The sequence below is a fragment of the Panthera onca genome, chromosome E1, assembly GCF_046562875.1.
Source record: "Panthera onca isolate mPanOnc1 chromosome E1, mPanOnc1 haplotype 2, whole genome shotgun sequence".
In the NCBI taxonomy this organism is placed as follows: Eukaryota; Metazoa; Chordata; class Mammalia; order Carnivora; family Felidae; genus Panthera; species Panthera onca.
The window spans coordinates 43,011,797-43,025,034 of NC_138352.1; the positions used below are offsets into that span (position 1 = coordinate 43,011,797).

A 13,238-nucleotide genomic window follows, 5' to 3' on the forward strand; every position below is an offset into this window, starting at 1 on the left:
CTCATGACCTGGAGATCGAGAGTCACATGCTCTTCCAACTGAGCCAGCCAGATGCCCCTGGCTAACATTTCTGATTCCCTTCTGGATTGTGAGCCCCTGGACAGCAGAGATTGAAAAGTCATCTCTGTGACCCTAGCACCAAGCTCTGTGCCTGGCACTTAGTAGGTGTTCTTAATATTTGTTGAATGGATGGCTAAAGAGTAGAAATTTTCCTGGCCTAATCTAGTCTAACTGTGCTCCACTTCCAACAACGCCATTTTTTATTTTCTGGTCTGAACTTGTAGCACCACCATCCACCCTGTCAGTAAAACTAGAAATACAGGAGTCATCCTCACCATTGCCTCTTTCTCCTTCATTCTCCACGCAAGTACCCAGCTCCTGCTGATTTCTTCTTAAATAGTTCTCAAATTTGTCCTTTTTCCTTTTCATTCATATTACCACTACCTAATTCATTGCTTGATTTTTGGAATTATCTAGACTTCCTGTCTTCACTTTGGCATCCACTTATCTGTCCTGTGACATGGCCACTCTGACCGTGTTACTACTCTGTCTACAGCCTTTCAGAGGCTCCCTGTTTGCCCACAACAAAAAGCCCAAGCTTTTTAGCGTGGTCTACAAAGACTTTCCTTGGTCTGGTTTCTGCCTGCCCCTATATCTACAGCTCTAACCACTTCCTGCCATGAATTTTATGTTTCAGCATCACCAGACTTTGTGTCATTCTCCATATTAGTTACACTATTTGATGCCCAGAATGCCCCTCTCACTTTTGCTTTTTCCATTCTTAGTCATACTGTGAGATTCAACATATATGTCACCTTCTGTAAGGGGCCTCCTTGGAAGGGAGGGAGGAAGAGGAAGGTATGTGACATCTCCTGTGGGCGTTCATAGAACTGTGTACGCATCTCAATGTACCTGACACGTCCATAAGTTATCGAACCTCCAACATGTCTCTTTCAGTTGCCTGATATCCTCAAATTCTCTCCATTTGCCTTCTGAGTCATTTTCTAAAGTTTTTATTCATATTAGGGTGAAAGTAACGGCTATGCACGATCTTTCATAAGAGGATTGCCATTTTTATGGGGCCTTACTCCTCTAAAGATGAAATACTGGCCTTACTCAGTGAATGAGGATGCCTCTCATGGCGTTGCCAGATGACACAGTGGGTAACGAAGAATCAAGTGAACTCTGACTCAGCTGCTCAGTTGAGTGAACAGTTTCTACTCTGTGTAGTGCAAGGAATGGAGAAAGCAGAGCATCAGCACACGCTGCAGAACGGGGCAGTGAGCTGAAAGCAGTGCTGAGCCCAGCCAGGAGCAAAGACAGCCTTACTAGAAAGTTCATGGGCTTTGAAAGATGGACAAACCCGGGGGAGAAGCCAAGATGGCAGAACAGCATGGAAGTTTTTTGTGTGTCTCGCGTCCACGAAATACAGCCAGCCCAACACTAAACCATCCTGCACACCTAGAAAACTGATCTGAGGATTAGCACAACAATCTGCACAACCTGAACCACAGAATTCAGCAGGTACACGGCACAGAGAGGTGAACTGGGGGAGAGAGAAGCCATGGAAGGCAGGGAGCTGCTTTTGCGTGCGGGGAGAGGACAGAGATGGGGGCAGAGAATATGGGAAAAACACCACCCCCCTCCCACCCAAAAGCAGCTGGAGAGAAAGCAGAAAAGTGGAAACAGCCGCAGGGACTGAACTAAAAAGAAAGATGGACAAACCCAGATTCAAATCCATCATTTGCCTCTTTACTCTGTAAACTTTAGCAAGTTCCTTAAAATTCTTCCTCCTCTGTTAAATGTGCACACTGCTTTAAATGAATATATGTTATATGCTTAGAAGAGTCACTGGCGCAGAGTAGGCGATCAGTAATGATGGCTGCCTTTGTTGTTATTTCCCCTGGTCTTGGTTCCACCAGAAAGACAATACTGAACAATGAAAACCTTAATCCCTAAGGTCTGTGTGTATCCCTCTTGTTTCATTGAATTTGACCCAGAGGCTTATCTCCCAAATCCACCCGTGTGCCTGTGTGCCTAATCCAGAGCCCTGGGCCGCTGCTGATTTAGGAGGCCTCAAACATCGTAGTATGTGTTTCCAGTGTTCAAACAGTTAATGAGAACAGTACAAAGCCCCACTTCTGTATGTGGCAAAGCAGTATAGTATAGAAAAGGTGGTATACCTGACTTCTGACCCTGGTTCTCTTCTTGGCAGCTGCATGACCTCAGGTACATCCAGATGCTTCAGCTCTGCACCTGAGTTGTGAACATCCCGTGAGATGAACGTATAGATGAAACTTTCTTTTTTTTTTCTTTTTTTTTTTTTTTTAACTTTTTAACGTTTATTTATTACTGAGAGACAGAGGCACAGAGCGTGAGCAGGAGAGGGGTAGAGAGAGGGGAGACACAGAATCTGAAGCAGGCTCCAGGCTCTGAGCTGTCAGCACAGAGCCCAACATGAGGCTCGAACTCACGAACTGTGAGATCATGACCTGAGCCGAAGTCGGTCGCCCAACCATCTGAGCCACCCAGGCACCCCTAGATGAAACTTTCTATTGTTGGATGTTTTATATTTCTTTAAGATACTTTGCTAACAATGAAAGTACTCTGGCAGTACAGTACTGGTTTGGTTATAACTATTTAGTCAGAGACTAGCAGTTTTCGTGGGGCACCTGGGTGGCTCAGTCAGTGGAGCGTCTGACTTGAGCTCAGGTCATGATCTCATGATTCGTGAGTTCGAGCCCCGCATTGGACTCGCTGCTGTCACTGAAGAGCCCGCTTCAGATCTTCTGTCCCCCCTCTCTCTCTGCCTCTTCCCCACTTGCTCTCTCTCTCTCTCTCTCTCTCAAAAATAAATAAATCTCTAAAAAAGGAGAGAGATTAGCAGGTTTTGTTTCATTTTTAAATGAAAACAAAACTCACCTTAGGAACCACAACATTATCTGTATCACCAGATATTAATTCCCAAAGATAATTAAAGAAGCTCTTTTCTTTCAAACACTTCTTTGAAAATAAGCACATAGATCTTCATTAGTATTAATCATTCCTTAATGGAGCTTTGGATTTTTTTCCCCAGGCTTAGGTAGGATGGTTATTTCTAACTCTGTTATTTCCTGGTCTCAGATCTTTCTAGGAACAGCTCTGGATCTCTTGGCCAGTTTGGCATCAGAACCTCCGGGCCCATTTTCCTAGATTCTGTGATTCTCTCCAAAGTCTGACAGCGTTTGTCAGAGAATCATTCCTGCTGAGTCCTTGTGGTTTTCTCTTTCTTCTTTCCCCATACGCCAAGGAATTACGAGAGGAAGGATGAAGCCAAGGGCCTACCATGGTGTCAAGCTCGGGCTGGCACTTGCTGAATGTTGGTTGCTGTCCCCACGGTCACGGAGAATACACTGCAGTCTGCCTCAGCTGTGTCATTCCTCTGGGATTGTTCCAGAAGGAAAACTTTGTGTCCGTTTTTACTTTGATTTGGGGGGAACAAAGAATACTACCTGTAATTTTTCCTGTCCCCCCCTCTAGTTTTACTAGCATTTACTAGAGTTTTACTTAAGTTCCTTGAGTAATAGGACTCCTAAAATTACTTGAGAGTAATCTCAGACAAATCTAACCCATTCTTTCTTTCTCCCGTTGCATTTCCCACAGCTGTAAGTATGATACATGTGGTATTACCCTTCTTTAGCCTCTAGCCAACATGTAAGCAGCCCCTTTTATTTTTTTCAGTTTTACTGAGATATGGTTGACATCTAACACTGCATAAGCTTAAGGTGTACAACATAATGTTTTGGTCTATGTCTATATTGTGAAATGATCACCACAACAAGATTAATCAATGTCTATCACCTCACATACTTTTTATTCCCTTCATGCTGAGAACTTTTGAGATCTACTCTCTTCGCAACTTTCAAATATACAATACATATCATGGTATACCTTACCAAGCAGCCTTTTAAACGTCATCTTCTGTGGTTAGCATCCACCTGTGTAAAACAGGAATAATCCTAGTCTTCCTCAATGGGATTTTGTCCCCCCAAATTAGTATTCAGAAACAAAAGGAACAATATGAATCCCAGAAACTACTGAAAAGCCTCTAAGGAATTTCATGTCCCAAGTGCTCTACGTTGAATTACTTTTTCCCATATAAACGGTATTCTGTAAGGAGTCATATTCCTGACTACAGAATTAATGGCTAACTTGTTGGGAAATAACCATAAGGATTTAATTCCAACTTTTAACTAATTTTTTGGAACACCTTCTATAGGCACTTCCACATGACCTCTATAAAATGCATAGCAAAACATCTGATACATAGTTACAAATGTAACAGTTACACAAACAATTCCGATGCACCTTTATGCCATTGAGACTTAAATTTTCCAAACACTAATTAAATTGGGCAGATAAATACCTATTTCATCCAATTAGCTCTGTTTTATCTATTTAGCTGTGTGTGGGCCTCCTAAAAAAGGGACCTGGGAACTAGGGTCAGAGAGTAGACTGGCCGGGCGGTGGAGTTTATGCATCCCAGTGCTGTAAACAGCAGCCTGGGTACAATGGCCAAGCCCTGTGAGTGAGGCCGAGTATGTGGGGACTCCTGGTGTTGTTGTTTATGCCATTTGGCAAATATTTCCCCTTAAGTCCTCAGCTAGTTTATAGCATTTCATTTTACAGCCCATCATGATGATAGTAACCAACCCCAGAAAAACATCAACAAGCCGTTAGAAACCATAGTGTTGGAAGATGAATGTGACCCCAGAGACCTCCATTCCATCCGCCCCACCATCTCATCACACTCCCCCTCGCCACCCCCTTTAATGTTCAGTGAATTTCTTTAGTCAAAGTGGTTGCCATGGTTCTTGGGTCAAAAGGAGGATATTTGGAGGGATTTTTCTAAACACACGCATATAAATGTTGAGAAATAGGACTCTAAAAACTATGAGTTGTACACAGACCCCAGCCCCTCTGGGTGAGTAAGACAAAAGGCAGCATGATCTATAAATATGGTAAAGTGCCTTCAAGTGAAGAGTGTTGGGGGTGGAGAGGAGAGGAAGAAGGAGGGGGTAGTAATCTGTGACACCAAGCATGCCTTTTCCTCCCTCTAAACACAGCCTCCTAAGCCATTTTCCACTTTTGAACAAGAAAACAACAATTGCATTTTAAGTTGCATTGGTTAAGAACAGAAAACTATAACTTGGCATGAGTTCCCATATTGGCCTTTTAGAACGGGTTGGTCTGTAACACCATACTAAGTCTGTTTTCTATCAGTGATTCCTAGCCAGCTTATTAAACAGATTTATACAATGAAAGAATCTAATAACAGAAACATTCACCTCCTTTATTACTTGGCATTATTTATGGTTTGAGTTTTTTCGGCCAGTTTTTTATGCACCGGAATCTGGCAACATTGTACTTATAATAAAGTTTATGTACCAAAGCATAAGTAGGCCTGGAGAGTATTCTGTGTCGTGTCCCCTCTATCTGGCTATATGGACTCTTCCAGCAGAGATGCTGAGGACCTGTCTGGCCCACCCTCTGCGTATTTTCAGCATGGAATCCTGTTTCCTTTCGGAGTCCACGGTTCTTGACCCTAACAAGGGTTAATACCCACCCCACCCCACCCCCACCAATGAAGAGTAAGTCTCCTTTCGAGTTCTAGGTTTAGTGACAGAAGAAAAAAAAAAGAAACTTAGCCTGTGTGAGAAAGCTTATAGGGGAATTAGATAATTCTCTACGGTTCTGCAAACATCCCTCAAAATTTTCAAGATAGAAGAGATATCCAGAGTCTCCTTTTTTTCCCCATTCATAATGAAGGATAATGGCGAGGTAGTGTAAAATTTTGGAGGGCACTGGTGTGGGGAGATGAGAATGTTTGAGTACTAAACTCCAGAGCATCACTCCTCAAGTTGCCTTTTTAAAGTAAGGACAGCAGGGAGCTGCTTGGAGGGGCATAACTGGACCTGAAGTGGGTGTCACATGGACCGTGGCATGGCCAATGTAGCCCTGACCCTTTCCTGCCTCACTTAGCCTCTGTTTCCCAGCTTCATCACAGCATGAAAAAATATTTTGATTTGATTGCTTTCCCTGAGAGAGAATAGTCCTCATCTCAGATAGATGTTGCTTCCTCTTCCCAAAGTGTGTCCTACCTCCCCAGGAAAATGGATATGTAAGGCACTCTGAGAAGAGTCTGGAGCTAGACAGGCGACCCTAGGTGCTTTAAGATTGTGAGGCAGCCGCTGTGGGAAAGTGGTGGCCTGTTTATGGATGAAGGAGGAAGGACAGATGACAAGGGGGAGACCAGGAGCCTTCCGTGAACCTCTACACCCTTGTAAGAAACCTGTGAAGTCAAATGGCAATTTGTAAAAAGAAGCCATGAACACTAGCAAATGAGAACGTTGGTGGTTGAAGATGAAGGGAAAAGCTTATATGCTTAAAGCAGTTTTCTTTCTTAAAGCATTTAGTCTACCTCCTTGTGTTTCCTTAATAAGGAAGCCATATTCTAGCCATGTGTCAGGAATTAGTCATTGCTGTCCATGTGGTTAATAATAATAAATATAAAAACTCAAAGCTTAATGAACCTGGTTCTGATTCTCAATTATCAGAGGGAATTGCCATAGGTTTGCCAGGTGCATGTATCAAAAGGGATCACATTCCTTCCTGATATCCAGCTTCCAGATATCCAGGCCTTCTTCCCTGTTATGCATATATGCATATGAGCTTCCCTGACCCACAGATCCCTCTTTCGAAGGGCCATTTGAGTAATCGGGAATGGAGCCCATCTAAAGAACTCTCAGATCTCTCTCTTTCGCCTGCATGTGAACCATCTCTCAGAAACCAGTGTTTCCCCTGAACCCCGTTAATTAAAGCCAAGCTATGAACCACAAATTAGAGGTGTGAGAGACATGACAAGAGGGAGGCCTCTGTGCCTTTCCCTCTGAGAGCTCCCAGGCTCATGCTGTAGAAACAGATGGCTCGAGTGGCAAATGGTGTGAGAGAAAAAGGGCCCCCAGTTCTGTTGAGCAGCTGGGAGCAAGGTTGAAGGCCAAAGAGGGAAGGCTGTGTTCTAAGTGGCTTTTGAGGATCTTCCAGAACATCCATAGCAGGTTAGCTCAGCAGATTAGAACGTGGATTCTGGAACAGCTCACACTGACTTCAGTTCCCAGCTCTGCCTCTCACTAGCTGTATGATCTTGGACGAGTTACTTAACCTCTCTGTGCCTCATTTCTTCATCCATAAAATTGTATACCTGTATCCTAGGGTTGCTGTGAGGATTCAGTGTGTTAATATGAAGAACACTTAAAATATTGCCTGCCCACCACACACAAAAAATACTACCTGACAGTAAATGCTATATAAGTATTAGCTATTATTATTACTTACACATATTTTGTGTGAGTGTATTACAAACATCATACATGTGTACCTATCCTTTTTTTCTCGCTTGAGCTCATAGTATACAGAAGCCCTAACTTGTTTTCCATATCAGCACATACAGATTTATCTTAAGACATTAATTTACAATCAACTTTCAGGGCGCCTGGGTGGCTCAGTTGGTTAAGCATCCGACTTTGCCTCAGGTCATGGTCTCGCTGTTTATGGGTTCGAGCCCTGTGTCAGACTCTGTGCTGACAGCTCAGAGCTTGGAGCCTGCTTCGGATCCTGTGTCTCCCTCTCTCTCTCCCCCTCCCCCCACCTCTCTCTCTGTCTCTCAAAAATGAAAAAATATTAAAAGAAATTTTTTTAAATCAACTTTCTTTTTGAGAAATTTTATAAACCCCATCAGAGGTTAGAAATTCTATGTGGTGGCACCTCTTCAAGATTGGATCTTCCTGCACTTGTCGGTGTTACATCCTTCAAAGTCCACATTTAGGCTGCTTCATTTGTGAGAATTTTATTTTCTTTTTTTCTTTTTTTTTTAAATGTTTATTTTTGATAGCACACATGCAAGTTGGAGAGGGGCAGACAGAGAGGGAGACAGAGGATCTGTACTGTCAGCACAGAGCTTGACTCAGGGCTCGAACCCACGAACTGTGAGATCATGACCTGAGCCAAAGTCGGATGCTTAACTGACTGAGCCACCCAGGTGCCCCATAGTTTGTGAGAATTTTAGATTTTTGTTTTTTATATCCATATCAGGGCACGTTATTCACTGTTTAGAGAAATCAGTGTGTACTAATTTCTAGGCTGCCTGAAGAACCTGTAGGTAAATTGTTACCCTTGAATCCCCCTAAAAGGTAGGGCAGAAGGGAACTTGGCACCCTATGTTGAAAAGTACATTTTAAGTCTAGTGTTAGGAGATATAGGTCACTTCCCATCCTAGCCTCAGGAGACTCGTATTTCTCCAGGTTGGTGTGGTTTCAGGGAGTTCTGTTAGAAACAAAGCAAGAGGATCTTTTGATCTCTTGCCCCTTGAATGTGGGTCCTGGGTCATCATGAAGAGGTCCTGGCCCTTGCAAGTGTTCTCCACAATTCATCCCCTAAGAACAGCAGACCTGGATCCAAGTCCGGGATTCTACATTTTGTAGTTATTTGGTATCTATGGTGGTATCCTCAAGCCTGTCCAAGGAGATGGAAGGGGGCAGGAAGAAAGGTGGTGTCCACCCAGATGGGCTAGCTAGTCTGGTGGATGCCTGTCCTCCCACAAGGCAGATTTCCTGTGTAACTCACATCTGGTACTGAAGAGGCTGGAGTGTTGGCACACCCCAATATGACACTGATCTTGGCCATGTTGTTGGGGTAATTGGACTTTCAAGATGAACTCCCTGAACAATCTCACCACTGTGGCTGCACAAACAGGCTTTTCTTTAGCAGCAGACGTCCATGTCTTCTTGCTCCAACTTTTTTTTCTTGAACAAACATATGTATTGTGGCCAATGCAAGGAAAATCCCACTCATCCTTTCATTCTGAGTTGTTTCTGCCCTGGAACAATAGTCTAGTGTACTGGGGGCCCTCGAAAATCTAGTTTCCATGCCCGGGTCTAGTTTCGTGAATCTCCTTGGAAGACCCTAAGGCCAGGAAGCCATTGGTATTACTGGGGGACCTCCTGCCACCATCCGTGACATCGGTGGCTTTGTGTCTGATCGGCTTCTTTTCCCATCGCCAGAAAGTAAGCTGCAGCAGCAGCTTCAGGGTCAGCACTGGTCGTATTGGAAAATATCCCCAAATCAAAGGGCTTTCGAAGTGCCTGTCTTTTCTCCCAGGAGGTGCCCTTTCATCACTTAAATGGGCATAACCAAGGGCTTGTATACTTCTTTGAGCATTCACTTCACTCAGGTAGAAATGTGTCTCCAAGCAAGGCAGACTAGTAAATAAGCACTTTCCAAGGGCCAAGTACAAGGTTAGGCATTTCATATCTTTAATCTCATTCATCTCCTTAAAATCCTGTGAGGTTTTTAATCACTGACTCTGCATATTAATTGAGAAATTTCTGTGTTAGGCTTAGACTACATAATGGGGAACAAATCAGACAGTCTTTGTACTCATGGAGGTTACCGCCAAGTAGAAGTGCATGCTGTTACACCCATAAAAGAGGAAAGTGAGGTTCAAAAAATCAATACTTTCTCAAGGCCATACAGCTGTAGGGGGTGGAGCCACGATGCAGACGCCTGTCTGAATCCAAAGACTGTCCTCCTTCTACCGTGCCATACTGCCTTCCTACAGGAAGCTTAATCTGTGGTTCCACTTAAAATATGAGGAAACATCTGGAATATTAGTTTTCAACCACATTTCAGACACGGAAAGTGGAGCCTAAGGAATAGCCCAGTTGGCTCCTAGCTGAGAGTGGGTAAGAGTAGAAAAGAATTGCTGATCTCAAGCATTTTGTTACCAGAATAACCCCACAGGAGAGACCGGGCTGAACCGGGGCTTGTGTGGGCCAGACAGCGTAGGGGATTTATTTCCCGAGTCGGAGGACAGGACTTGAGTTCTGGTCCAGCTCCGCATCCTCCCTTGAGTCCTGGCCCGCTGGAGAGGTGCGGCATCTGGACGCGGACTTTCCGGCTGAGCTAGAGCTCTTCAGTGCCGAGGCAGTTAACGATTAAACAAGAAGCAGCCTTTGGCTACAAACCTAATGGTTTGGGTTCCAGGGCGCAGATAAAAATATACAACTGGAAAGGCAAGCTCCCAATTAAGTGGAAGAGCTCAAGAAGAGATGTTTCAATACAGTGTCGCCAGTGACCACACGCGGGCCTGCTGTCTCCTCAGACGGCCCCGCTCTCCCCGCCCCATACTTAGTGTTGGCTCCAGAATCTTGTGGGGGATGTCAGCTGGCAGCACGCAGGCTTTTTCTCTTTTCCATTCAAAGAAAAACTTACTTGCCTTCAGCCCAACGATTTATCTTATTTGGCGTCTCAGAAGAGTAGAATGTCAGAACTAGAAGGGTCTTTAGAGACCCTCTCATCTCATCGAGCTCCCTGGTTTAATGCTATGGAAGCTGAGGCCCAGACAGGGGAAGTGACTTGACCAGAGTCACTCTGTCAGCTAGGTTACCGGCAGGGAAGAGATCAAAGTCGAGGTCTTCTGATGGCCTTAGCAACACGCCCCTCCCCCTTTGTGCACTAAGCCACCATTTGACAATATGCCAGACATGCATCTTCCCTTTTTCCCCCCAAACACAGGAGTGCTCAGCCCTCCTCCTCTTTTACAGGAAAGGATACTAAGACAGGGAGTGTAAGCAGTGCCCACAGAACTGACAAGAACAGATGCCAGAGAGGGAACCACAAAATCTCAACCAGCAGGCTTGAGCCTTCACCATCTGACCACATTCCCTCTCTAAGAACATGTTGTGGGAGGACCAAATTTGGCCTCCTCTGAGCTCCAAGCCTGCAACAGCCCTCCTAATGGCTCTACGGTTCCTGGCTTCCTCTTGCCACTGACTTTTCCCTCTACCGCTGCCTGGGACAACCTTACAACTACAGTCACTTTGAGTCTTGCCAAGACAAGCCCAATAGTTACTTTCAGACTCAAGTTCTTGCCAAGCCTGAAATAGTAATTGCCTGAAGGATTCCAAAAAGCTGGGCTTTATCTGCAGCAGAGACTCAGTAAATCAAAACACCGGTCTTATCTCCGTATTCTCTCCTCTCTGTTGTGTGGTCTCCTAGATGAAAAATGTTACCTAATTGCCTAAAACAGCTGGCCTGATGTTTAATTATTTCAGCTTGCTAACCTGATACTCTGGGCCAAGAAATTGTACACAGGGAATGGATAATGCTCTTTACAGATCATACTTGTCCAGGTTTCCTTTGTGGGAAATGTTGATTTCAGCCACCAGAGAGGATTCCAAATTTGAATGCTATTAGCAATAACTGCATTCGTCTGATGTTGGAACTCTTCTTCACCCATCTGAGGAACAGTTTGCTTAGAAAATGCCTTTAATCTTCTCCCAAACATTCCAACGGCATGCCCTTCTGTGCTTCTCTGCACATCTCAGCCTGCACTCCCTGTTCTGAGGCACAGGAGGGCCTACGGAACAGCCTCAAATACGACTCTCAGCCCTGGGGCCTGTGCTCTCACCTCAGAGAGCGAATGATCCCACAGAAAAGGCTGCACAGTGTCGCTGGTTAATGACAGTCGAGATTATGGGCCAGTAAACTAACTGTCCTACCTAATATCAAGTATTCTCCCCACTCTGCGCTCCCTCTTGTGGGTCCTGGATGCTGACCAGGCCAAATGGCCTGTAGTTCTCTGACCCCAGAATCATGCCCCTTTGCCTTTGCTCATTACCAGTCCCTGAGATGTCACCCTACTCACCCTCTCCCCTCCCCTCCCCTCCTCTTCCCTTCCATCCGCCAACTGCCACTTTCTTCTCCTTCTAGAGTCACCTCAGTGGCAACACCTCACGGTCCAACCTTCTTCTTCACTGCTTGGGGGACTCGGGGGTTCCCATGGCTAATATCTTAGCTCTACCTCCCTTGTCCCTCTATTTCTCTGTTTCACTGAACTTCTTCAGGAGCAGGACTTTTCATCTGTGATCCTCTGGTGCTTAGAACAGTATCTGATATATCGCTGGTGCCTAGCAAATATGTGCTGAATGAGACCTGTATCTCACCAGAAAGCCTAAGATGTCATTCTTAGAGCAGCAAAGATAAGATCATAGAGCCAGGTATACTTAATGCCTGAGAAAAGACAAAAGGAAGGGAGGGAGAGAGGAAGGGAAAGAGAAGGAGAAAAAAATAGGTGACTTCTTCAGGAAAGAAATCCAGGCCCTCTGAATGGTGTGGCTTTGACTAACAAGTCAAACACCTGCTCAGGCTTACATGCAGGACTGTGTTCTGGGCTAGATTCCTCAGGGTAAGACACAACAGCTCCTGCCATTTAGGTTTATTAAATTAACAGTTTCAGCTTAAATTATGTTTAGCTGCTTTCCCCAATGGAATTCCTCATGAATTAAGTCTATTTGTGCAAGAAGCTAACTCCAGCCATGGCTGGTCCTCTTGTGAAACTGCTAGTATATGATCCAAAGTTCCTTTTCCACATAGACACTGATGATACCATTAGAATTTGGGAGACTCGTATACAATTCTGAGACGGGTGTGGCATGTATAAAAACTGCTTTCCCTGCTTTATTTTCCTAAAAATTTCAGGTTTCCAAAGAGTAGCATCCTCTCTCTAAATTTAATATATTTTTATATTATATCCATTATATTATATTTAGCTGTCTTCCCCCAGGTATTTGATCGATGTGTGTGTTTGTTGCCAAGCTTTTTTTTTTTTTTTTTTTACGTTTATTTTTGAGACAGAGAGAGACAGAGCATGAACGGGGGAGGGGCAGACAGAGAGGGAGACACAGAATCGGAAGCAGGCTCCAGGCTCTGAGCCATCAGCCCAGAGCCCGACGCGGGGCTCGAACCCACGGTCTGTGAGATCATGACCTGAGCTGAAGTCGGACACCCAACCGACCGAGCCACCCAGGCGCCCCTGTTGCCAAGCTTTTAAGAAGCTTCTGCTCCACATCTTCCTGCCACCTTCACTGTCTCAGGACGAACCAGTGGACCAGTAGGAGAGGGGACTTGTCACCAGAGCCCACCCAGAGGTGACATATATAACAGGATGTAATAAAACAAAGGCAACACTGCCTAAATAATAGATCATATGATTTTATCCTTTCATTCATTCATCTACTGATGGTGTCATTTTCACTGTCAGCAAAAAGCCTCTCTTAAACTGTTGGACCTGTGGAACTGTGCTGAGCATTAGGCCTGATGAACCACACAGTTCATGGTGTTGGGGCCGTGGCCCGGGGACA

At 44.7% G+C, this 13,238-nt stretch overlaps 1 protein-coding gene and 1 long non-coding RNA gene across 12 annotated transcripts in view; one reads left to right on the forward strand and one right to left on the reverse strand.

Annotated features, from left to right (window-relative positions):
• BCAS3 (BCAS3 microtubule associated cell migration factor) overlaps nt 1-13,238 on the forward strand; it is a 614,259-nt gene that overhangs the window by 535,238 nt on the left and 65,783 nt on the right. The gene's annotated exons all lie outside the window — the stretch shown is intronic.
• LOC144614322 (uncharacterized) overlaps nt 1-13,238 on the reverse strand; it is a 30,129-nt gene that overhangs the window by 16,799 nt on the left and 92 nt on the right. The gene's annotated exons all lie outside the window — the stretch shown is intronic.